The 22,980-nt window shown below is 40.9% G+C and overlaps 1 protein-coding gene across 35 annotated transcripts in view; it reads left to right on the top strand.

Annotated features, from left to right (window-relative positions):
- Nucleotides 1-22,980, top strand: part of LOC121285233 (poly(rC)-binding protein 3) — a 171,305-nt gene that overhangs the window by 32,917 nt on the left and 115,408 nt on the right. For 29 of the 35 annotated variants that reach the window (XR_005944614.1, XR_005944615.1, XM_041201560.1 and 26 more), the window contains exon 2: nt 9,853-9,953. The exons of 2 other annotated variants lie outside the window; for them this stretch is intronic. The gene's annotated coding sequence lies outside the window, so the exon portion shown is untranslated. Of the gene's footprint in view, nt 1-9,852; nt 9,954-13,684; nt 13,808-14,662; nt 14,760-22,980 lie in introns of those variants that run through there. 4 more of the 35 variants (XM_041201551.1, XM_041201545.1, XM_041201548.1 and 1 more) reach the window with 2 other exon arrangements.

Consider the following 22,980-nt stretch of genomic DNA (forward strand, 5'->3'; position numbering starts at 1 on the left):
CCGACACCAAGCAGATGACAGTAATGATAACCTGGATTTATGAAAATGGAAATATTTTTAGCATTGCTATTAATCCCTTTAAATGTAAGCGTTGAACTCTGGTTTGTGTTAAAGCATTGTCTTGTTCTGTATATAAAAAAAGGTTTAGTTCCCTCTAGTGGTTGGTTACATAACAAATTAAGTTGGTTTTTTGATGGTGTGTTTTCTTGACCTATTTAGATAAAAGTAAAAGTAATGTCATTTTCCACTTAACACACGTGATTCTCACTTAGATTTTCTATTCCAAATGTATTCGTGCATCAAAAGATAAAATAGTGATGCTTTCCAAAAAGCAGATGCATCATTTGTGTCCACATATGTTACGTATAGCTGTGTTTTTTTTTTAAAAATGCATTTTATTGTATGCTTTGTTACAATATCTCATGGTGAGAATGTAACAATCTATCTTTTCCTCCCCAACCCCTCTGCACATGGCAGTGATTCCAAATGCAATAATCATGAAAATGTGTTCAGATTCTAGCAGAATATTTCAAGGAATGAGGACTACTATTTAGAAAGATCAACAAATTCCCTGTGGCACATGATGTACGTTGTTTAAGAAATGGTTATTTCTTTTTCAGTGTAGAACACTCAAATCAGTTTTTTATATTCTTTCCATCTTAAGTTGTTCTGGGTTGTTTTTTCTTCTGACTTAATGAAGAGCCGAATAGTACACAATTGGTTCTGTCAAAGTAATAATTAACATTAGAAACATTGCTGATGAATGAATCTTGGCTTCCTGTCACTAAAGATATCTCTGTAACCTTCAATTCAACTTTCCTAACCTTAAATTCTCAAACTTTCTGCCTATTTGCTCCAGTATAATTCTAATATGACTTTAGTGACCACATCGACACCAACTCTGTTTCTCTTCTGATCTGATGCTGAACATTTGAATGACAGCTTGCTTATCAGCCTTCCGACAGCCACTGTCTTTTGGGAGAGAGAGTTAAGTTCCACAGTTCCAAATTTCCATCAGCATTTGAGTGAAAATATTTGTGTCCCCTTATTCTGAAGTTCCCTACCAGGGGAAATAGCTTCTCTGTATTAACTGTATTAAATCCTTTTCCTTATTTTGAGCACCTTGGCTAGATCTACCCACAACCTTCTAAACTCCAGGGAATACACTTGAAGTTTATGCAACCTAGCTTGATAATTTAACCCTTTCAGACCTGTGTCACTTTCGTGAAGCTACATTGTACTCCTCCATGGGCCAATATATTCTTCCTGATATGCAGATGCAGTACTCCAGGTGGGTCTGACCAAGGCTCAATGGAGCTGAAACATAACTTCCTTCCCTTTTGTACTGCAACCCTCTTGAGATGAAGGCTAATGTTCCATCAGCATTTTTGGTTACTCTTTGTATCTCTGCACTGGCTTTCAGTGATGGGTGTATCAAATACCTTTGTCCTTTCACAGTTTCTACTTCAACTAACAATCATTCCTTCCTCAATCATCACCTCTGTATCCAATTTATTTTATATATTTTATTTGCTTTACAAAGACCAGATATGTTCAGGTGATATATAAGCATGATCATTTTAATTGGTAGCAGTAGCTTAGGATCACAGAAACATCCAAGTTCTTTGTGGGCAGCTTGGGTCATATGGAACCTCATGGGTCCCGTTTTAAAATTTATGCACATCGCTATTTGTATCTGACTATAATGATTTGGAGATTATCTACCACTGAGATAAAAGAACTAAATACAACCATTTCCATACCTTTCGACACACCAGTCAAACAGGACAATTGTATTACCAGTGCTTTATGGGCTGCTTTGTCAAAGTATCTCCTGCCAACACAAGATGGCCACCATACTCATCTGCACATGCACACTTGTCTGAGCTTGCGCAAAAAAAATGTCATTTGAAGGAGAGACAGTGCCGGTTGGATCTTATTTGGATTCTGAAGACGTTCACCCAGTTTGAGCCCCATGGCAGGCAGGCAGTTGGAAGCGCAGCGTCCCTGCAGTTTTCGAGGATCAGGATTGGGAGGGGGGGAGGCTATTGGTCCACCCGATGACAGCTGCAATTCTGGATTTCAATCTCCATATCCTGTGTTTGCAGCTCCAAAGCTGCTTCCTGGTGAAAGCCCAGGCTAAGGGGAAGAGGCTCTGGAACAGGAGATTCAGAAACTGCAAGGAGGCCACACCCTGACTGCTTGCCTGCTCTGGGACTCAAACTAGGTGAATGGCTTCAGCATCCGAAAAAGATCCAACCCAAAGCCCTTGAGCTGCAAATGCGGAATATTAAGGTTCTGATGTGGAATTGCAGTCGTCACCAGTTGAATCAGAAGCCTCCCCACCCTCCTCATCCCAATCCCTGGCTCCATTCCTCCCCTCCGCCTCACTGAGGGGATTTTTAAAAATTGCTGTCTTTAATAACTTCAAATGTAAAGTAGTGGAAGGGGTCATCAATAGCGCTATCAAGCAGCACGCACTTAGCAATAACCTGCTCACTGGCGCCCAATTTAGGTTCTGCCAGGGCCACTCAGCTCCTGACCTCAGTATAGCCTTGGTTCAAACATGGACAAAAGAGCTGAACTCCTGAGGTGAGGTGAGAGTGACTGCCCTAGACATCAAGGCAGCATTTAACAGTGTGGCATCAAGGAGCCCTAGCAAAACTGGAGTCATTGAGAATTGGAGTAAAGCTCCCCACTGGTTGGAGTCATACATAGCACAAAGGAAGATGGTTGTGGTGGTTGGAGGTCAGTCGTCTCAGCTCCAGGACATTACTGCAGGAATTCCTCAGGGCAGTATCCTCGACCCAATCATCTTCAACTGCTTCATCAATGACCTGCCTCCCATCATAAGGCCAGAAGTGGGGATGTTCGCTGATGATTGCTCACCATTCGTGAAGACTCAGATAGTGAAGCAGCCCATATCCAAATGCAGCAAGATCTGGACAATATCCAGGCTTGGGCTGACAAGTGGCAAGTAACATTTGTGCCACACAAGTGCCAGGCAATGACCATTTCCAGCAAGAGAGAATCTAACCATTACCCCTTGACATTCAATAGCGTATTACCATCACTGAAACCCTGCTATCAACATCTGGGGGTTACCATTGACCAGAATCTGAACTAGACTAGCCATAAATACTGTGGCTACAAGAACAGGTCAGAAGCTAGGGACCCTGCAATGAGCAACTCACTTCCTGACAAGCCTGTCCACGACCTACAAGGCACAAGTCAGGAGTGTGATGGAATACCCCCCACTTGCCTGGATGAGTGCAGCTCCCACAACACTGAAGAAGCTCGACATCATCCAGGGCAAAGCAGCCCCACTTGATTGGCACCCCATCCACAAACATTCACTCCCTTCACCACCGACACATAGTAGCAGCAGTGTGTACCATCTACAAGATGCATTGCAGGAATTCACCAAGGCACCTTAAACAACACCTTCCAAACCCACGACCAGTATCATCTAGAAGGGCAAGGGCAGCAGATAGATGGGAACACCACCACCTGGAAGTTCCCCTCCAAGTCACTCACCATGCTAACTTGGAAATATATCACTGTTCCTTCATTGTCGCTGGGTCAAAGTCTGGAACTCCCCCACCACCCCCCAACAGCACTGTGGGTGTACTTACACCACATGGATTGCAGCAGTTCAAGAAGGCAACTCACCACCACTCTCTCATGGGCAACTAAGGATGGGCATTAAATGCTGGCCCAGCCAGCGAAGCCCACATCCCGTGAATGAATTTTTTTTTTTTTAAAAAGCATCTTTGCTTGTGGCCATTGCAGCCTCGCAATGCTGTCACGGAGTAAAACAGTACAACTGCGCATATATGGCGTTAGCAGCAAACGCGGGTGATTTATCAGGCTCGTGACATTTTTGCTCATGACAATGTGCATAAATAACACTAACCATTACTCTAACAGTTCTGCTGCAAAGGGATAGTCTAGCTAAACCTTTAAAATCTTGTTGAACTTGGTTTGTTAAAAAGGATATGCTTCCTATTGACCCACACTAAATTACTTTACTGTTGTTCAGAACAATGACTGGTAGGAGCAGCTGCTAAGTCGCAAATATATAAAGGAGGAGGAATACTGTGCATGCATCTTACAACCTCCTTTGTTAACTTTAAGCCATGAATTTTAATTAATAGTTGTAATGACAGATTGAGCTGCAGTGCCTAGCATGTTTTCTTTTGTTTAATTTCCTATTTAAAAAGAACATCCTATTTCCTCCTAACGGTGAAGAATCCTGCTGGAATGTGCAGTGAAATTAAATGCCAGTAAATTCTACAATTCATGATTTAATAAATTTGCATGATGTGATCATAGGAAAGCAGCTATAATAAAACAAAAAATGCTTGAGAAACTCAGCAGGTCTGGCAGCATCTGTGGAGAAACAGAATTAACATTTTGAGCCTGTATGAATCCTCTTCAGAGCTAAAGAGAGGTAGAAATGTGATGGATTTTATACTGCCTACTGTATTCGCTGCTCCCAATGCGGTTGTCTCTAAATTGGGGAGACTCAGCGCAAGCTGGGTGACTGCATTGTGGAACACCTTTGCTCAATCCACAAGCATGACCCAGATCTTCGTGTCACTTGCCATTTCAACTCACCATCTTGCTCTCATGCCCGCATGTCCATTGTTTGTCCACTGCAGTGTTCTAGTGAATCCCATTGCAAACTGGAGGAACAGCACGTCATCTTCTGATTAGGCACTTTACAGACTTCTGGACTTAACATTGAGTTCAACAGCTTCAGAACAAGAACTCTCACCTCCATCTTTACCCCTTTTTTAATCCAATTTTTAAAAAAGTTTCTTTCCCCAAAACCCCACAGGGCCACATGTTATGTTGCGCTTTCACAGAGCGCTGACCCTTCTGCTATTAACACATTCTGCTGTCTTACCTTTTATGTTAATATCAGCGCCTTCTTTAGCCTTTAACACTACCATTGACACTCCATTTGTCTTGTGCCCGTGACATCTTTGTCAAACCTCTCCGAGCTCCTACCTATCCTTGATCTTCTATTTAGCTCCACTTGCTCCACCCCCTCTTAAACAGTGTAACATCCATCACACTTCTACCTCTCTTTAGCTCTGAAGAGGAGTCATACGGACTCAAAACGTTAATTCCGTTTCTCTCTCCACACATGCTGCCAGACCTAAGATTTTCCAGCATTTTCTGTTTTTATTTCAGATTTCCCGTGTCCACAGCATTTTCCTTTTATTATAGGAAAGCAGCTGTTGGTTACTGTGTGCCATGATGACTGTTGGTCAGTTTAAAAAAGAATTGTTGAACAAATATTAAATAAATTTAATGCCATGACCTCCAGCCGGTGTTCTACATAAAAAATTCATTTCTATCCCATATTCTCATGGAGCAACTGAGTTTTGCTGTTTGACTCGAGGTACATATCTAGAAATTTCCTTTCGTCTTGTAAAGAATTTGCTATGATATGCAAATTTTGACATTACTCTCTAGGCTTATCAAATCATTGATGTACATACTGAGCAGAAGTGGTTCCAGAATTGAATCCCAAGAAGCATGACAGCCAAATTCCATTCCACACCTCAAAGAAAATACCTTTAACACCTAATGTTTTTTTTCCTTCTAACCAGTTTTCTAGTTTTTAATGACCCCTAATCTTCCCTAGTGATCTCTCTTGTCTTGTCAAAGGCCTTACTAAAGTCCATCTACAGTACATCCACTGCATTTTGCCCTTACCAACTCCATTACCTGCTCAAAGAATTCAGAGAGGTTTTTTGAGCACAATTGTCAACTGCTTCCAATCTAGATACGTGATAATTTTCTTAAAGAAAATTTCAGTATTTTAAATTAATCACAGGTGCTGAGCTCACTGGCGTATAATTAACTCTGTACTCCGTTTTCACAAAGATACTTTCACCACTCACTAGGCATCTATATCAATATCGACCTTAAATATAGTTTTTAGGACCTATGCAACTTTCTTTCTCAACTCTGGGTCCCATGATGTATCCAGTCAGGCTCTGGTGACATCGTTTAATCCATGATATAATATCTTGTAATTTCTCATGTGATGAGGTATGTGAAGTCTTTATCCTTGGTTTGAAATGTCTCTAGCTTCACTCCATCTGACCATTGCAATTCTCACCATCTCATCTTCAGGCTGTGCTGCCATGTGCATTCACCCTGTTCCTTTCCCTGGCCCTCCCTTGCATTGCCCCCCCACCCACCATCCTTACAGTTGCAGCTAGTTAATTAGTTAACTGTCTTAAACAGCTTTTCAGAAGCTAGATTCAGACAGCATATAAGTAAGCCATCTACAGTGCTGCTTTGGGCTGCATTAGAGTGCTTCAGTTGGAGTTTGGTGAACAGGGAAGGAGGGATCCTTTCATTTTTTATCTTTACTTAGTAAGAAGAGCAACAGCCTTGGTAAGTAGGACCTGGTAAGTATTTCTTCTGTCCTTGATATTCTCTGAACTAGAGGAAGTAAAAGCAAAGGGAGTAATTTAAGGATAAGTCATGACAGGGCAGCTTGGCCAAGTGTAATGCTCCTATTGTGTGATGTGGGAAGTCAGGGACACTTCTGAAACTAGGGTCTTAAATCTTAGCACAGGAAGCTACAAAAGTATGAGGTGTGAATTGGCTTAGGTAAATTAGGAAACTTCATTAAAAGACATGATGGTGGATAGGCAATAGGTAATATTTAAGGAACAAATGTATGCATTGCAACATTCCTCCCTGGCACAAAAACACAACAGGTAAAGCAGCCCAACTATGGCTAACAAAATAAATTAAGGATAATATTAGATCTAAAGAGGAGTCATATAAAGTTGCTAGAAAAAGTAGCAAGCCTGAGGATTGGGAACAGTTTTGAATTCAGCCAAGGAGGACCAATAGATTGATTAAGAGGGCAAAAATAAAGTATGAGAGTAAATTTGCAAGAACCATAAAAGCGGACTGTAGAAGCTTCTGTAAGTATGTAAAAAGAAAAAGATTAGTGAAAGCAAATGTACATCCCTTACAGTCGGAAACAGAATTCATAATGGAGAACAAGGAAATGCCAGAGCAATTAAACAACTACTTTAGGTCTGTCTTCATGGAAGAATTATTGGAAACCAAGGGTCTAGTGAGAAGGAGGAATTGAAGGAAATTAGTATCACTAAAAAAAATAGTGCTGGAGAAATTAATGGGACTGAAAGCCGATAAATCCCCAGGGCCTGATAATTTATATCCCAGGGTACTAAAGGAGGTGGTCATGGAAATAGTGAATGCGTTGGTTGTCATCTTCCAAAATTTTGTGGATTCTGGAACAGTCCTGGCAGATTGGAGGGTGGCAAATGTGGCCCCATTATTTATAAAAGAACGGGGAGAGAAAGCGGAATTATGAACTGATTAGCTTAACATCAGCAGGGAAAATGTTAAAGCCTATTATAACAGGAAACTTAGAAAATGTCAATGGGATTAGACAAAGTCAACATGGATTTATGAAAGGGAAATCATGTTTGACAAACCTCCTGGAGTTTTTTGAGGACATAACTAGCAGAATAGATAAGGGAGAGCCAATGGATGTGGTGTATTTGGATTTTCAGAAAGCTTTTGATAAAGTCCCACATATGAGGATAGTGTGCAAAATTAAAGCACATGGGATTGGGGATAATATATTGACATGGATTGAGAATTGGTTAGCAGAGAGGAGCAGTCGGAATAAATGGGTCTTTTTCGGAGTGGCAGGCAGTGACTAGTGGGGTACAGCAGGGATCAGTGCCTGGGCCCCAGCTATTCAATGATTTGGATGAGGGAACCAAATGAGCTGTCCAGGCATGTATTCAGTGGAGTTTAGAAGAATGAGAGAGGATATCATTGAAACTTATAAAATTCTGACAGGGTTGGACAGACTGGATGCAGGGATGATGTTTCCTCTGGCTGGGGGTGTCTAGAACAAGGGGCCACAGTCTCAGGATACGGGGTGGGACATTTAGGGCTGAGATGAGGAGAAACTTCTTCACTCAGAGGGTGGTGAACCTGTGGAATTCTCTACCACAGAAAGCTGTGGAGGCCAAGTCATTGAACATATTTAAGGAGGAAATAGATTTCTAGACTCTAAAGGCGTCAAGGGGTATAGGGGGAGTGCGAGAGTATGGTGTTGAGATAGAAGATCAGCCATGATGATAGTGAATGGAGGAGCAGGCTTGGGCTAGTTGCCTGGTCCTACTTTTCTATAATTCTAAGTGGAAAAGTTTGTTGCTATGTACCGCCTCATTCCTTTAAAATCCTAAAAACCTCAATCAATTGTCCCTTAACCATAGATATTCCAGGGAATACAAGTCTAATCCTTGGAGTTCTGGTGAATTTGCAGTAGACTCCTTCGGACTCCTTTCTAAGGCGTGGTACCCAAAACTATACACAGTCGTCCAGATGTGGTTGAACAAGGGAATTGTATAACTGCAAGAAATTTTTCTCTTTATGTTCTAGCTTTCTAGTTATACACGGTAACATTCCATAAACCTTTCCAATTTTTTTCAACCAAAGGATTACGGTTTAATGGTCTGTGTGCATGAACCTCCAAATCCCTTCTCCACCTCCACTAGCATGAAGGGACATTGGGTTGCAGAAAATGGCTGGTGTGGTGCTGGGTGAAGCGATGGAACAATTAAAGAGAAATTAATTGACTAATGGGGTATAAGAAACTATAAGAAGCTAGCCAGCCAGTAGAGGATGCCAAGAATGAGTGTAAAACTATGTTGGTGAGCCTCTGGGTATAACAAGCTGAGGGGAGGTGGAGGTATACATTAGAAGGAATATATAGTTCTGTAGGTATCATAGAGACTACTCCCATTTTGTTAAAAGCCTTGCTTCCTGCATTATGATTCCGTGGACAGAAAGTTGACTAGGGTCAGGAATGGATCTGAATGAAAAGTGGATATCTGTCCTCCTCCATCCCCCTCATTGAACCTGATGTAGAAGTGTAGATTAGTCTCGAGGTCTCAATCTGTGTTGACTGTCTCAGAACACTAAAAGGACTTTTTTAATTGCATCTGCCTTTGTACCATGGAGTAACTTAAAATGTAATTCCTAATTGTTGTGTCAAATTGAGCAAGATGTCATGGTGAAAGTAAAAGATCGGGTAATAAACTGCTACAACCTGTTTCACTGTATTGGTTACTGTTAATGCTTAACTTAAAACGTGCGTTTACATCAAAAACTTTAAAGATTTAAAAATCATGTCCCAAACTTGGCTGCTAATTTTTAGTGCTGTCATATTACTGCTGAGACATACAGAACTTGGGTGTGTATGTATGATCATGCTTTCCACATCAAAATCTTTACCTGAAATAAACATCTCTAAATTGTGTTCGGATTACCAGGCAACTGGATGAGCCAAAGTTGTTTCATCTGAAGAAGCTTCAGTTCCAACACACTTAGAAAAGCTCTTAAATATTTGCTGGGCTGATTTGGATTTAACCATGGAAAACCTAAGCTTGGAAGTTAAATCTAACTGCTGAGATCTGCTTCTCTGACCTCTTCGACATTTATTTTGCTGTGCTGTGCATTCAGTATATTCTTGTTGCAGTGATTCTGAGATAATGTGGTTGCTTTCTTTTAGGTGGAATAGTGTATATTAACCTGAACTCCAGTGAGCACTTAAGCCACAATCAGCCTTGGTGGTTAAAGTGGGCCACCCTAACTCAGGTTTCAATTACAGATGATGTAGTCTGTCTCTGAAAAATCTCCAAGCTATTTATGCAACTAAAATACGTTAGAATGACAGCATTGGGGGACCAGAGATGGAACTCTGGGTTTAGGCAAGGTGATTGTGCAGGCAGAGGATAAATCATTGCACCTTTTTTTTTTTTGTTGCAGCAGTTACACATGAAACACAGACCAGAGCTAAGGAGGTAGATTGAGGTGCGAAACTTTGGAGGAGGGTGTACTTGGCCTCAGAGACAGAGAAGGATAATACGGTAAGCACATGAATAATCATGTGATTTTGACCAGTGCATTGTCGATACTCATGTGTAGCAGAAGGAAAATTGGAAAGTTTCAACAACGGAGAAGTGGAAATGCAGTTGCAAGATTCATTTGACAGGATTGGTGGGCTGTTAATGGCAGAGAGTTTGGTGGGTGGGTGTTTAGAATGAAGGGAACAGGTTTTGTGGAAAAGTTATGTTGGGGGAAGTACGGGGTGGGTGGAGACTCTTGAAAAGAGTGTTGAATTCTGTTTTTGTTTTGGATTTCCAGCATCCGCAGTTTTTTTGTTTTTATCTCTGTGTTTGAATAGAATTGAATGGGCTGGTGGCTTTGATTCTATAACGCAAGTTTTTCCTAGTTCACCAAGTGAGGATTACGTTTGAAGTTTGGAAATTAGAAGTTCATGGTTGTCCCTATGGTTCTGCTGTTAATCACTCTTTTTCTATCAAGTGTGGTAGTGAGGTATTGAAATTCTGGCAATTAAATATATTCTATTGACGATTAGTGTAATATGAGCAACTTGAAGCTTTTGCTGGAGAGAATAAATTTGACTCTGACTTGAACACGTGTTCATGAACTTCCTCCAGATCTGTTGCAGTGACCTTCTAAGAAGCATCTCTTTCCATGTGATAAAAACAAAATATACAGATACAGGAGATCTGAAATAAAAACTGAAAGTGCTGGAAAAACTCAGCAGGCCTGGTAGCATCTGTGGAGAGAGAAACAGAGTTAATGTTTTGAGTCCAATATGACACCTCTTCAGAATTCCAGTCCTAGTTGTGACTAAGATCCAACCTGCCACTGTAGATAGTGTGATCTTGGTTTCAGAAAGCAGAAGAATAAACAATTGAGCAGACTTTAGCTTAGTTTATAACCTACAAACAGAATCTATTAACAAGAAAATATTTGGAAATACAGCTAGATTTAGAGTAGTTTACAGAATCTAGCTATTTAACTTGTTGCAAATCACTGGGGATAGTGTGCTGAAAATTCAAGCCCCGCTGGTCGCCATATATACACGCATGCATACACGACACATAAAGCATGGATTTCAATGGTACTAATTCCGAAGTACAGAATTCGATAGATTGATTTTGATCGATGTCTCCCAAATCCTTTCAGTTCTTGTTGATGACATGAGGTGGTTTTCCAGCACTTTCAGTATTTAGTTTGCTGGTTGAGCACTTGCTTTTCAGTATCTCTCATGGTGATTTTCTCCTGACAGGGGTTTTCAGAGAGCAGGTTATAGAGATATGAAGGACAAAAAACAGCCAGCTATTATTGTGGAGTTATTGGAATCCTCCACACAGGAGAGAGAGGTTTTAGGTCTTGTTCCTTTTAGGCAAGGAGCTACTCTGCACACTGCTCTCACATAAAACCTGGTCATCTGTCAGGAGCCAATTAAAATGCTGTTGTCAGGCTGTTCCCTTGGCCCAGGACTCCTTTTCAGCACCACCCTGCCTTTCATGGCACACTGTTCCAGGACTGTAACATTGTATATGTATCTCATCCTGCTCCAGTGGACACGCTCCCCCAAACTGCAGCCACTGCAATTCTACTCCATAGTCCAACAGTAAACAAAAAGGCATGTTCTTTACAACAATCCAACAGAAATAAAGGTATGTGCCTTACGCCCCTCAAAATGGATAATAACCAAATAGTTGCTTAATGTCCCAATACTTGCAGTAAAACTGGACCTGAAAATATTCATTGACCATTCTTTTGTCTCACTCTCATGCTGACTCTCACTTGGTTCAATTAGGGCAAATCTTTATTTGAAATATGCAAATTCCTTTTAAAGTTGCAGTAGGGGGAGAGAAAAATCAGACTTTTGCCTTGCATTATTACATTGTTAAGCATGATATTGTATTAACTGCTGAGCTTCTCTGAATGTACTCATAGGATATTGTAGTTAACTGCTTATCAAACTGTCTCTCAGATAACTTGGGAAAATTACCCAAATGTACAAGCCTGCATGTGAGCAACTAAATTGAACTGTGTATGAAACTTAGGATACAGAGTAACTGTTTCTTTTTGTAGGGAAGAACAGAACTGGAGGCCATCAATGCAAGATGGTCACCAAGAAATCCAATAGGAAGTTCATAAGAAACTACTCAAAGGGCAGTAAGAATGTAGAGTTCCACTCGTTGAAACGAGTAGCGTGGATGCATTTGAGGGGAAGCTAGCAAAACCTGTACATGATGGAGATGGTAAAAGAAGGTTATAAGATCATCTAAATCTGTGAGGAGACTTGAATGGAGCCGAAAAATCAGCATGGACTGGCTGGGCTGAATGGCCTTTTTCTGTGCTGTATAAGATCATAAGACATAGGAGCAGAAATTAGGCCATTTGGCCCATTGAGTCTGCTCCGCCATTCAATCATGGCTGATAAGTTTCTCAACCCCATTCTCCTGCCTTCTCCCCATAACCTTTGATCCCCTTACCAATCAAGAACCTATCTATCTCGACCTTAAATACACTCAATGACTTGGCCTCTACAGCCTTCTGTGGCAATGAATTCCATAGATTCACCACTCTGGCTAAAGAAGTTTCTCCTCATCTCTGTTCTAAAAGGTCTTCCCTTTACTCTGAGGCTGTGCTCTCAGGTCCTAGTGTCTCCTACTAATGGAAACATCTTCCCCATGTCCACTCTATCCAGGCCTTTCAGTATTCTGTAAGTTTCAATCAGATCCCCCCTCATCCTTCTAAACTCCATCGAGTATAGACCCAGAGTCCTCAAATGTTCCTCATATGTTAAGCCTTTTCATTCCTGGGATCATTCTCGTGAACCTCCTCTGGACCCTCTCCAGGGCCAGCACATCCTTCCTGAGATATGGGGCCCAAAATTGCTCACAATATTCCAAAAGTGGTCTGACCAGAGCCTTATAAAGCCTCAGCAGCACATCCCTGCCTTTATATTCTAGTCCTCTCGAACTAAATGCCAACATTGCATTTGCCTTCCTAACTACCGACTCAACCTGCAAGTTAACCTTAAGAGAATCCTGGACTAGGACTCCCAAGTCGCTTTGCACTCCAGATTTCTGAATTCTCTCCCCATTTAGAAAATAAGTCTATGCGTCTATTCTTCCTACCGAAGTGCATGACCTCACACTTCCCCACGTTGTGTTCCATCTGCCACATATTTGTCTATTCTCCTAACCTGTCCAAATCCTTCTGCAGCCTCCCTGCCTCCTCAATACTACCTGTCTCTCCACCTATCTTTGTATCATCTGCAAACTTAGCCAGGATGCCCTCAGTTCCTTCATCTAGATCATTAATGTATAAAGTGAAAAGTTATGGCCCCAACACTGACCCCTGCGGAACTCCACTAGTCACCGGCCGCCATCCTGAGAAGGACCCCCTTATCCCCACTCTCTGCCTCCTGTCAGACAGCCAATCTTCTATCCATGCTAGTACCTTGCCTCTAACACCATGGGCTCTTACTGAGCAGCCTCCTGTGCAGCACCCTGTCAAAGGCCTTCTGGAAGTCCAAGTAGATAACATCCATTGGCTCTCCTTTGCCTAACCTACTCGTTACCTCCTCAAAGAATTCCAACAGATTTGTCAGGCATGACCTCCCCTTGATGAAACTATGCTGACTTTACCCTATTTTACCATGCACTTCCAAATATTCTGAAATCTCATCCTTAATAATGGACTCTAAAATCTTACCAACGACCGAGGTCAGGCTAATCGGCCTGTAATTTCCTGTCTTTTGCCTCACTCCCCTCTTAAACAGGGGGGTTACATTAACGATTTTCCAGTCTTCTAGGACTCTCCCTGACTCCAGTGATTCCTGTTCTATGTAATGTTGCGAGAGCAGAACACATTGTTCAAATCCTTACAGGTAAATTGTTTTATGTATAGTCAGAATTGTGTTCAACAGAAAAATGTGTTTTACAAGTTATTTTGAATAGATATGTATAGTTGTTCAGAATTAACCCACAGATCACAATCAGCAGCTTCTTTATGGATCGTGACTATTTTGGATTTGCTGTAGAAATTTCTTTAACAGCAGTATTTGGGAACATATTTGTCATTGGGAAACTATAGCATGAAGCTCTAATGTGATAAGCAAAATTAAAGACAAACTGTAAAATATAATATTGAAAATCTGAAAGAAAGGCATGATTTGCTAGAAGATGGTGTGGATCAGTCAGCACTGATAACCCATTGAAATCTTGAGTCTAGCTTTAATCATAAATATTTCTTCAACAAATTGCAGTTAATGATGAAAAAAGCCATGTGAAGCTCTGCTTCCTTGTGGTGGAAACTTTTAATTGAGAAACACTTTTTTGTGACTAAAAAAAAATTTAACTGGCTATAATGTATATATGTTGCTGAAAACCTTAGTAATGACTAATTTCTCTTTGGCTCCACAGCAGTTTGCTGCTGTTAAGCTTGCCATCTGATTAATTTTGAACCAGACCCCAGTGGGTTTATGAATCAACTGTTTGGAAACTTCTAAGATGTAAATAGGCTAACAAAAGGCAGATTTAAAAAAAAAACACTCATTTCACTTCTGACCCTTGCCATGTAGAAACATTAATTTGTTAGATAGATTTTGCTTCGTTGTTGGATCAAAACTCCGATTTCTAGCCAAGATTGCACCCTCTGCCCTATCAAAGTTCAATTTTTAAAAAGAAGTGGAAACCTGACTTAGTGTGTTTTATTCTTCCATGTATTACATATTTTCATTCAGGAAAGCCTTTCAATTCTTGAGTTTATTTGTAGTCCAGTGATTGACTGACTGACTGAATTCTTCTACCTGTGGGTCAAATCATCTTCTAAATATGATGGTGAGTCGATGCTAGGACAAGCAGGTTGGTCTTTTCATTCTGATGTGCTACTAGCATATTGAATATATTTACTACTAAGTAGGACTTCATTTCTGACTTGATCACCTCATTTGTGTTCAAAGGCTCCTGAATTGCAAAATGCTTTTGTTGGTTAGAGTGCCATTCATGAACTCCATGCAACTACCCTCTGAGTACAGTTGCGTCATTATTACTAAAGCCTGTTGTATTGCCAACATGGACCTAAATCCAACTTTTCAGCCCTTTTTAAGCTTTTCCTCCTGTGAATCATGTCTTTGATCTTTCTTGGTGTGGATTAGTGTCTAGCAGATAGGTTCCTTTGTCATGCCCCCCTCCATATGTGCAGCAAAAGCTGTTCTTTCTTGTTCTCCAGATACTTCCCTTAGCGAGTTACACCATCTCTTTTTGAAATTCCGTAACCATCCTCTGGAAGATGTAAAGTTTTTTAGGCATCCAGATTCCTGCCAGTTTCCTCAGTCTCATTACTGAGAATAACATTTTTACTTGCAGCATCCCTTAAGGTCATGGATTCCAATTTTGCCACCAGCATTGTCTAGCATTCAGCCAGTGGTTACTTGAATGTAAAATTTCACTAGCCATAGAACAATGTATTGTGAGCCCATACCTGTGACCCATGATGCTTGCGAATTTCTTCTCGACGTTTGTGGATTGTCATGTCAGGAATTTCTCCATTGACATTTTGGCAGCAGATTCTCTTTTTCTCTCTCCAAGACTCATGATTCTACACCTGTAAAGGTACTTTTTAACTCCGAAGAAAGGTGATGGCAGCCCTGATTTGGATATATTTGCAGCCAAGTAGCTCTGTTTCAGTCATAACGCAGTAACACTTCTCAGGTTCTGCAGCAATATTAGTACAGGATTGTTGGAGCAATCAGTGTTAAATGGCCTATATTATTTCATTCTGTTGGCAGCTTTTCACCAATGACAAATAGGTCAAAGACAGTGCTGTTAAGAGTGCAGTAAATGAATGTAGAGATGAAATGCGGAAAGTTATTCTGACCAGTCACCTTGCTGCGATTGGCATACAAGACTCTCGGTTTAGGAAGGTTCCTCTGTACCTCTGCTTTTCAGTGTAATGCTGCTTCATTTCAGGGCTACTTTTTTATAGGCTGTTTTTTTTTTCTCTCTATAGCCATGCGGGGCTGAAATGCAAAGGCTGCTGCTTTCAGTGCTGCTTCTGAATGTTGATCTTTGCTTCTCCAACTAAGGTGCAGGTCTTCAAGGCTGTTGGCTTCACAGTTTATCCCGGCTGAGCTGATTTAGTTTCCATGGTAAGCTAGAATTCAAGGTTGGCAGACTAAATAGATTGAATCTTTGATAGGCTGGCAGAATTGAAGGAGGATCCTTTATTGAGCCAACTGTTAAAACTACTGGTTTTCACAAAATGCCTCACTAAATTATCATAGAAATGTTATTTTTCACATAGATAAATCAATACTTTTCATATTTGAAATTTTTGAAAAGCATTTTGTGTTGAACTAAACTAAGATTTAAAAAATTTTCATGAATGAATTCCTGCATAGAGGTAGTTTTGGCCATAATACAAGATTTATAACGCTTTTAATTAGCACAATGACCTATCATGTCACATGGAGCAAGGAACCAAATTTGATTTTAACAGCAACTGCATGTAAGGCAATTTTTTTAACTTGCTTTTCTAGACTTTCAGATAGGTTGAGGCTCTGACTATTAAAAGTTGAATGTAAACTTGGAGAATGTTAAATGCGCAAATTAGATTTTTCTAGATTGTGGGGACAAGTCCACTTTATAAGATGAAATTAATAGATGCTTTGGCACATTCTAACTGGGAAAATGACAGGTCATCTGAATATAGATGAGAGAAATGAGATGAAAGTTGTAAACATGGATTTTTTGTCAAGCCTTTTAAGTGCCACAGCTTGCATTTATATAGTACTTTTTTAATGTGGAGAAACATATCTCGGAGGTGTAAGGAAAATGGCTGCTTTGGAACCAGATAACCAGATTAGGAAGACCAGTCAAAAACTTGATCATGAATGTGTTTGTTAAACAGGCTGTTACAGTAGGATAAAGAAGGAACCAGATTTTGGAGAGAAGATTCCAGAGAGTAGGTCCTGAGGACTGCATATATTGCTTCAGCTGGTGGAGAAAAGGGAGGGTGCTGGAGTTTATGGTAAAGGTTGAAGCTTAAAGGGCTTGGTGCAGGAAAGACTGGAAAGAACTGGCATTATTGTAACATCTTTCCTGTTCTCATTATCTCCCAAAATACTTCACAGCCTTTTAATTTTTAAAAACTCAGTCATAGTTGTGCAAGTAAATACAGCAGCCAATGTGTGCACAGCAGCATTTGAGAAACAAAGTATAAGATGACCGACCAGTTAAATCTGAGTTTGGTGGTTTTGGTTAAGGTAAGAATGGTTAGTAGGATATGAGCAAATCTTTTGCGCCGACATGAACCAAATAATTGTGGCCTTGATTTAGTTTCTCCAAAAGACAATGTAGCACTCCTTCGATATAATATTGAAATGCTGGAATGATACTTGTACCCTCAAACCTCTAAATTGGTCAACGTACTGATTCAATTGAATCGAGCTAATGGCCTGAATTTTGCAGTGGTAATGCCAGCGAAACTATCAGCTTCACTAAGATAAAGGCAAATTACTGCAAATGCTGGAAATCTGAAACAAAATCAAAAAATGCTGGAAAAACTCAGGTCGGACAGCATCCGTAGAGAGAGAGACAGAGTTAACGTTTCAAGTCCGTATGACTCTTCAGAGCTAAAGGGAAGTAGAAATGCGGTGAAATATATACTGTTTGGGGGGGGGTGGGACAGGTGAAGCCAGATAGAAGGCCAATGATAGGTGGAGGCAAAGGAGAGATTGCGGAAGATGTCATAAGCAAAAGGCCAAAAGGTTGTTAGTAGTGGTGATACTGGCTAAAGGGCCACACCCACGGTGGTTGATAGGGCCCTCAACCATGTCCGACCCATCTCCCGAGCCTCTGCCCTCGCACCTTCCTCTCCCTCCCAGAACCATGATAGGGTCCCCCTTATCCTCACTTTTCACCCCACCAGCCTCCGCATTCAAAGGATCATCCTCCGCCATTTCTGCCAACTCCAGCATGATGCCACCACCAAATACATCTTCCCTTTGTGCACCCCCCTCCCCCCTGTCGGCATCCCATAGGGACCCTTCCCTCTGGGACACCCTGGTCCACTCCTCCATCATTCTTAACATCTCAACCCCCTCCCACGGCACCTTCCCATGCAATTGCAGAAGATGTAACACCTGTCCCTTTACTTTCCCCCTCCATACCGTCCAAGGGTACCAACACTCCTTTCAAGTGAAGCAGTGCTTCACTTGCACTTTCCTCAATTTGATCTACGGCATTCACTGCTCCCAATGCAGCAGCCTCTACATTGGAGAGACCAAACACAGACTGGGTGACTGCTTTGCAGATCACCTTTGGTCTGTCTGCAACCAAGACCCAGATCTTCCTGTCGCTTGCCACTTCGACACACCATCCTGCTTTCATGCCCAAATGTCCGTCCTTGGCCTGCTGTGGTGTTCGTGAAGCTCAACGCAAACTGGAGGAACAGCACCTCATCTTCAGATTAGGCACTTTACAGCCTTCTGGACTTAACATTGAGTTCAACAACTTCAGACCATGAACACTCTCTTCCATCCCCACCCCTTTTTGATCTCTCTCTTTTCTCTCCCCCCCCCCCCTTTTTTCTATATTTCTTTTATTTTTATTTATCTTCCCCACTTATTTTCATTTTTTAAAAAAATTATTTCTGTTTTTATTCATTGTTTATCCCCAGCTTTTAGCCTTTTCGATCTTTCATCCTGCTTTCCACTCTTAATGTCACCATTAGCATCTCCTTTAGCCAGTATCACCACTATTAACAACCCTTTGACCGTTTGTTTGTGACACCTTTTGCAATCTTTCCTTTGCCTCCACCTATCACTGGCCTTCTATCCAGCTTCAGCTTTTCCACCCCCCTTAAACAGTATATATTTCACCATACTTTTACTTCCCTTTAACTCTGAAAAAGAGTCATATGGACTTGAAACGTTAACTCTGTCTTTCTCTCCACAGATGCTATCAGACCTGCTGAGTTTTTCCAGCATTTTTTGTTTTTGTGTCAGTGTCACTGTTATTACAACTTCTGGCATGTGCAATTAAATGCACACATCCAGAAGTTGCTGCCAGTGGTTTCTTGCTCCTCTGCAGTGCGCCATCAAAATTTTAGAAATTACTTGAATTGATGTGAGTTTCTACTTAAACTTAATTGCAGCTATCACAGAATTTTTGTTTTGTATGTTTACATCTCCGTGATCGTCTCAATTTAAAAAATTCCAACGGCAAGATTTGAGTTTTAAAATGTAAAGATTTATCCCACACTTGCCCCAGAGTTTAAAAATGCAGCGTTTCACTCCCTCGACATTCACGCTACCACTCACATACACATTAGAAACAGATGAAGAAAAAGAAATGATTACAATGCATAATTGTCTGTCTCGTAGCAGACCTGTAGTTTCTCAGGTGAGTTGATGCTTTTAGTTGAAGTGAAGGTCTTGAAGCAAAGGTTCTTCAGAAAGCTGTGAGACTTCTTGTAGTTGAATTTGCAGGAGGTTGGTTCTTGGGTGAAGTTGGAACAGGTTAGGGGGAGATCTTCTCCCACTTTCAAGATATTGCCGTTTATTGCCTTGGCTGCTTAGATGACATGTAGCTGATTCGATGGCTTCTCTGATGGGACCCTGTCTGCAAGCAGCCCTTGCTGTTCTAAAAACAGTCCGAAAATGTGCTGATCATGTGACTTGTACAGTTTCTTTGTGCAAATAACGGTGGTGTTGATTACACATCCTGTGTTGTCATTTGACACTTTGAAATTCATCCAGCCTAGTTTGGATGAGAATCCATCATAATACAATGAAATGTCGATGCGATCCATTTTACATTTGTCTAACAGAGTTTCAATGTTTCTTTAGTCTATGGTGAAACAGAGACAAGCTGGCTGGAATGCTATAATTCTTTTGGTTGATGGTCCATTTTTAAATAAAGGGATGCGAGTGTTTCTTGGCTGGCGGTGCATGTCCACACTTTAGTATTTGCTTGAGACTTAAGATTGTCTGTCTGGAACCCAAAATTCCAAAAGCCACATGATTTGCAGTGGCCATTTTAATAGACTATCTGAAATTTTAAAGTATTGTCTAAAAGTTCATAATATACTGGAACATGATACACTTTTTAAAAAAAAAACACTTAGTGCACAGTTCAACAAGGTATAACTAAGTCATAATGCTGAACAACTTCACTTGCCTGAAAAACTAATTTTATATTTGTGGAATGTCAAATCTCTTCATTGTGTTAAAATGCAATAGATTTAAATTTTTTAAGTTTGTTAATTCAGCTTTTATCGCAATACCATTTGTGTCAGCCAATCTTCATTTTGCTCTCTGATTATGATTCATCTTTTAATCATTTTACTGTGACTATTACTTCTGGGTTTGCTGTTCGTGAATTCTTGTATGTGATTGACTGCTTAGCTTGCTTGGTGATATCACTGTTGGATTCCTATTGCTGATGTTGAAATGATTTTCATGTTGGGAAAGGTGAAATTGACATCAGAGATTGCTAGATCTTTGAGCTTTTTTCGTGGTTAGTGGCAAGCACTGTCACCTCACTGGTGATAACATCTATGCCATTATTGTGAAATTACAGGACAAAAATATTATAGAAAGGGCAGATTTGTAAAGATGCAGCTCAGTGCAGAGATGTGAGAAGCAATATGTTTGGGGGAAAATAATCTTAAGGACAACAGTAAGTAATTGAAGTACAGGAGCTAGGAAATGCATAGAACTTTTTAAGCTAGAAGTGGTATTTAAACAAAAAAAGCAAAGGAGATGTTGGGTGCTATACAAGGATGCTTGAATATTAACACTTCCGTGCTTTAAATTTGTACAAGTTATTGGTTAACCACCTTGTAGGAAGGATAACAAAAGTACAGCAAAAATTTATTAAAAAATTGTAGCATGAATGAAAGGTTCAAAAATTTTTGAAATGGGAAGGTTTTGCAAATACAGGGGTTGCTGTGTTAATGAAATACTAACTAGAATAAACTAATTACTAGAATAATTAAGGATTAGAAACAATTAAGTTTAAGCGTTTTCCAGAGGGCTGTTAGCGTATGGAATTTTTTGTCGAGTGGCTATCGAGATGGATTGTGACAGCTTTTAAAAAGGAATTGGATAAGTATTTAAAATATATGGGGGATAAAAAACAGTGGCTTGAAGAGCTAGCACTGACAGGATATTTTTGTGCTGTAAATTTTGATTGTGAATCCTACAGGTCTACTTAACCATGGCAATGAGCTTGATAAAAGGCCCCACTTGACAGAAGAATATTGTCAATGTGGTTGGGGAGAAATTAACTAAAATTGGAATGAAAGCCAATCTTACTAGAAGTGGAGGGTTGTGGCATAGTGGTTCTGTCACTGGACTTGTAATCCAGAGACTCGGTAATGCTTTGAGGACCTGATTTCAAATCCGCCATGGCATATGGTGAAATTTGAATACAATAAAAATCTGGAATTAAAAGTCTAATGATGACCATGAAACATTTATCGATGGTCATAAAAAAAAATATCTGGTTCACTATTGCCCTTCAGGGAAGAAAATCTGCTGTCCTTACCTGGTCTGACTGACATGTGATTTCAGATCCACAGCAATGTGGTTGACTGTTAAATGCCCTCTGAAATGGGCCCTAGCATGCCATGGCAAGCAACAGGGAGGTCTGGGTCATGCTTGCGGACAGACCGAAGATGTTCTGCAAAGCGGTCACCCAGTCTGCGTTTGGTCTCCGTTTCCTCTACATTGGAGAGACCAAATGCAGACTGGGTGACCGCTTTGCAGAACACCTTCGGTCTGTCCACAAGCATGACCCAGACCTCCCTGTCGCTTGCCATTTCAATACTCCACCCTGCTCTCATGCCCACATGTCTGTCCTTGGCCTGCTGCATTGCTCCAGTGAAGCTCAACGCAAACTGGAGGAGCAGCACCTCATCTTCCGACTAGGCACTTCACAGCCTTCTGGACTGAATATTGAGCTCAACAATTTTAGATCATGAACTCTCTCCTCCATCCCCACCCCCTTTCCGATCTCCTCTTCCCCCCCCCCCCCCACTTTTTTCCAATAATTTATATAGATTTTTCTTTTCCCACCTATTTCCATTATTTTTAAATGTATTTCCATCCATTGTTTTATCTCTACCTTTTAGCCTATTTTGATTCCATCACCCCAACCCCACTAGGGCTATCTGTACCTTGCTTGTCCTGCTTTCTACCCTTAATTAGCACATTCCTTAGATAATATCACCACCTCACCTTCAACACCTCTTTGTCCTTTTGACTATGACATCTTTTGGCTATCTCCACCTATCACTGGCCTTCTGTCCAGCTCTACTTCTCTCTCTCTCCGCGCGCACCCCGCACCCCCCCCCCCCCCCCCCAACCAGCTTATATTTCACCTCTCTTCTATTTTTACTTAGTTCTGTTGAAGAGTCCTACGGACTTGAAACGTTAACTGTATTCCTCTCTGCAGATGCTGCCAGTCCTGCTGAGTTTTTCCAATTGCTTAGTGATAATCTGCTCACTGACACTCAGTTTGGGTTCTGCCAGGGTCACTCAGCATCTGATCTCATTGCAGCTTTGGCTGAAACATGGACAAAAGAGCTGAACTCCTGAGGTGAGGTGAGTGACTGGTTTTGATATCAAGGCAGCATTTGACCAAGTATGGCATCAAGGTGAGGGAAGCAGGAGACAAACATTCTGCTGTATGGTGTCATACGTAGCACAAAGGAAGATGGTTGTGGTTGTTGGAGGTCAATCATCTCAGCTCCAGGACATCACTGCAGGAGTTCCTCAGGATAGTGTCTGAGACCCAACCATCTTCAGTTGCTTCAATGACATTCCTTCCATCTTAAGGTCAGAAGTGGGGATTTTCGCTGATGAGTGCACGATGTTCACTATTTATGACTCCTCATACTGTGCCCAAATGCATCAAGACCTGGACCGTGTCCAGGCTTGGGCTGAGAAGTGACAAGTAACATTTGTGCCACACAGGCACTAGGCAATGACCATCTTTAACAAAATAGAATCTATTCATCGAACCTTGGCATTCAATGGCATTACCATTGTTG

The sequence above is a fragment of the Carcharodon carcharias genome, chromosome 12 (assembly GCF_017639515.1).
Source record: "Carcharodon carcharias isolate sCarCar2 chromosome 12, sCarCar2.pri, whole genome shotgun sequence".
NCBI lineage: Eukaryota > Metazoa > Chordata > Chondrichthyes > Lamniformes > Lamnidae > Carcharodon > Carcharodon carcharias.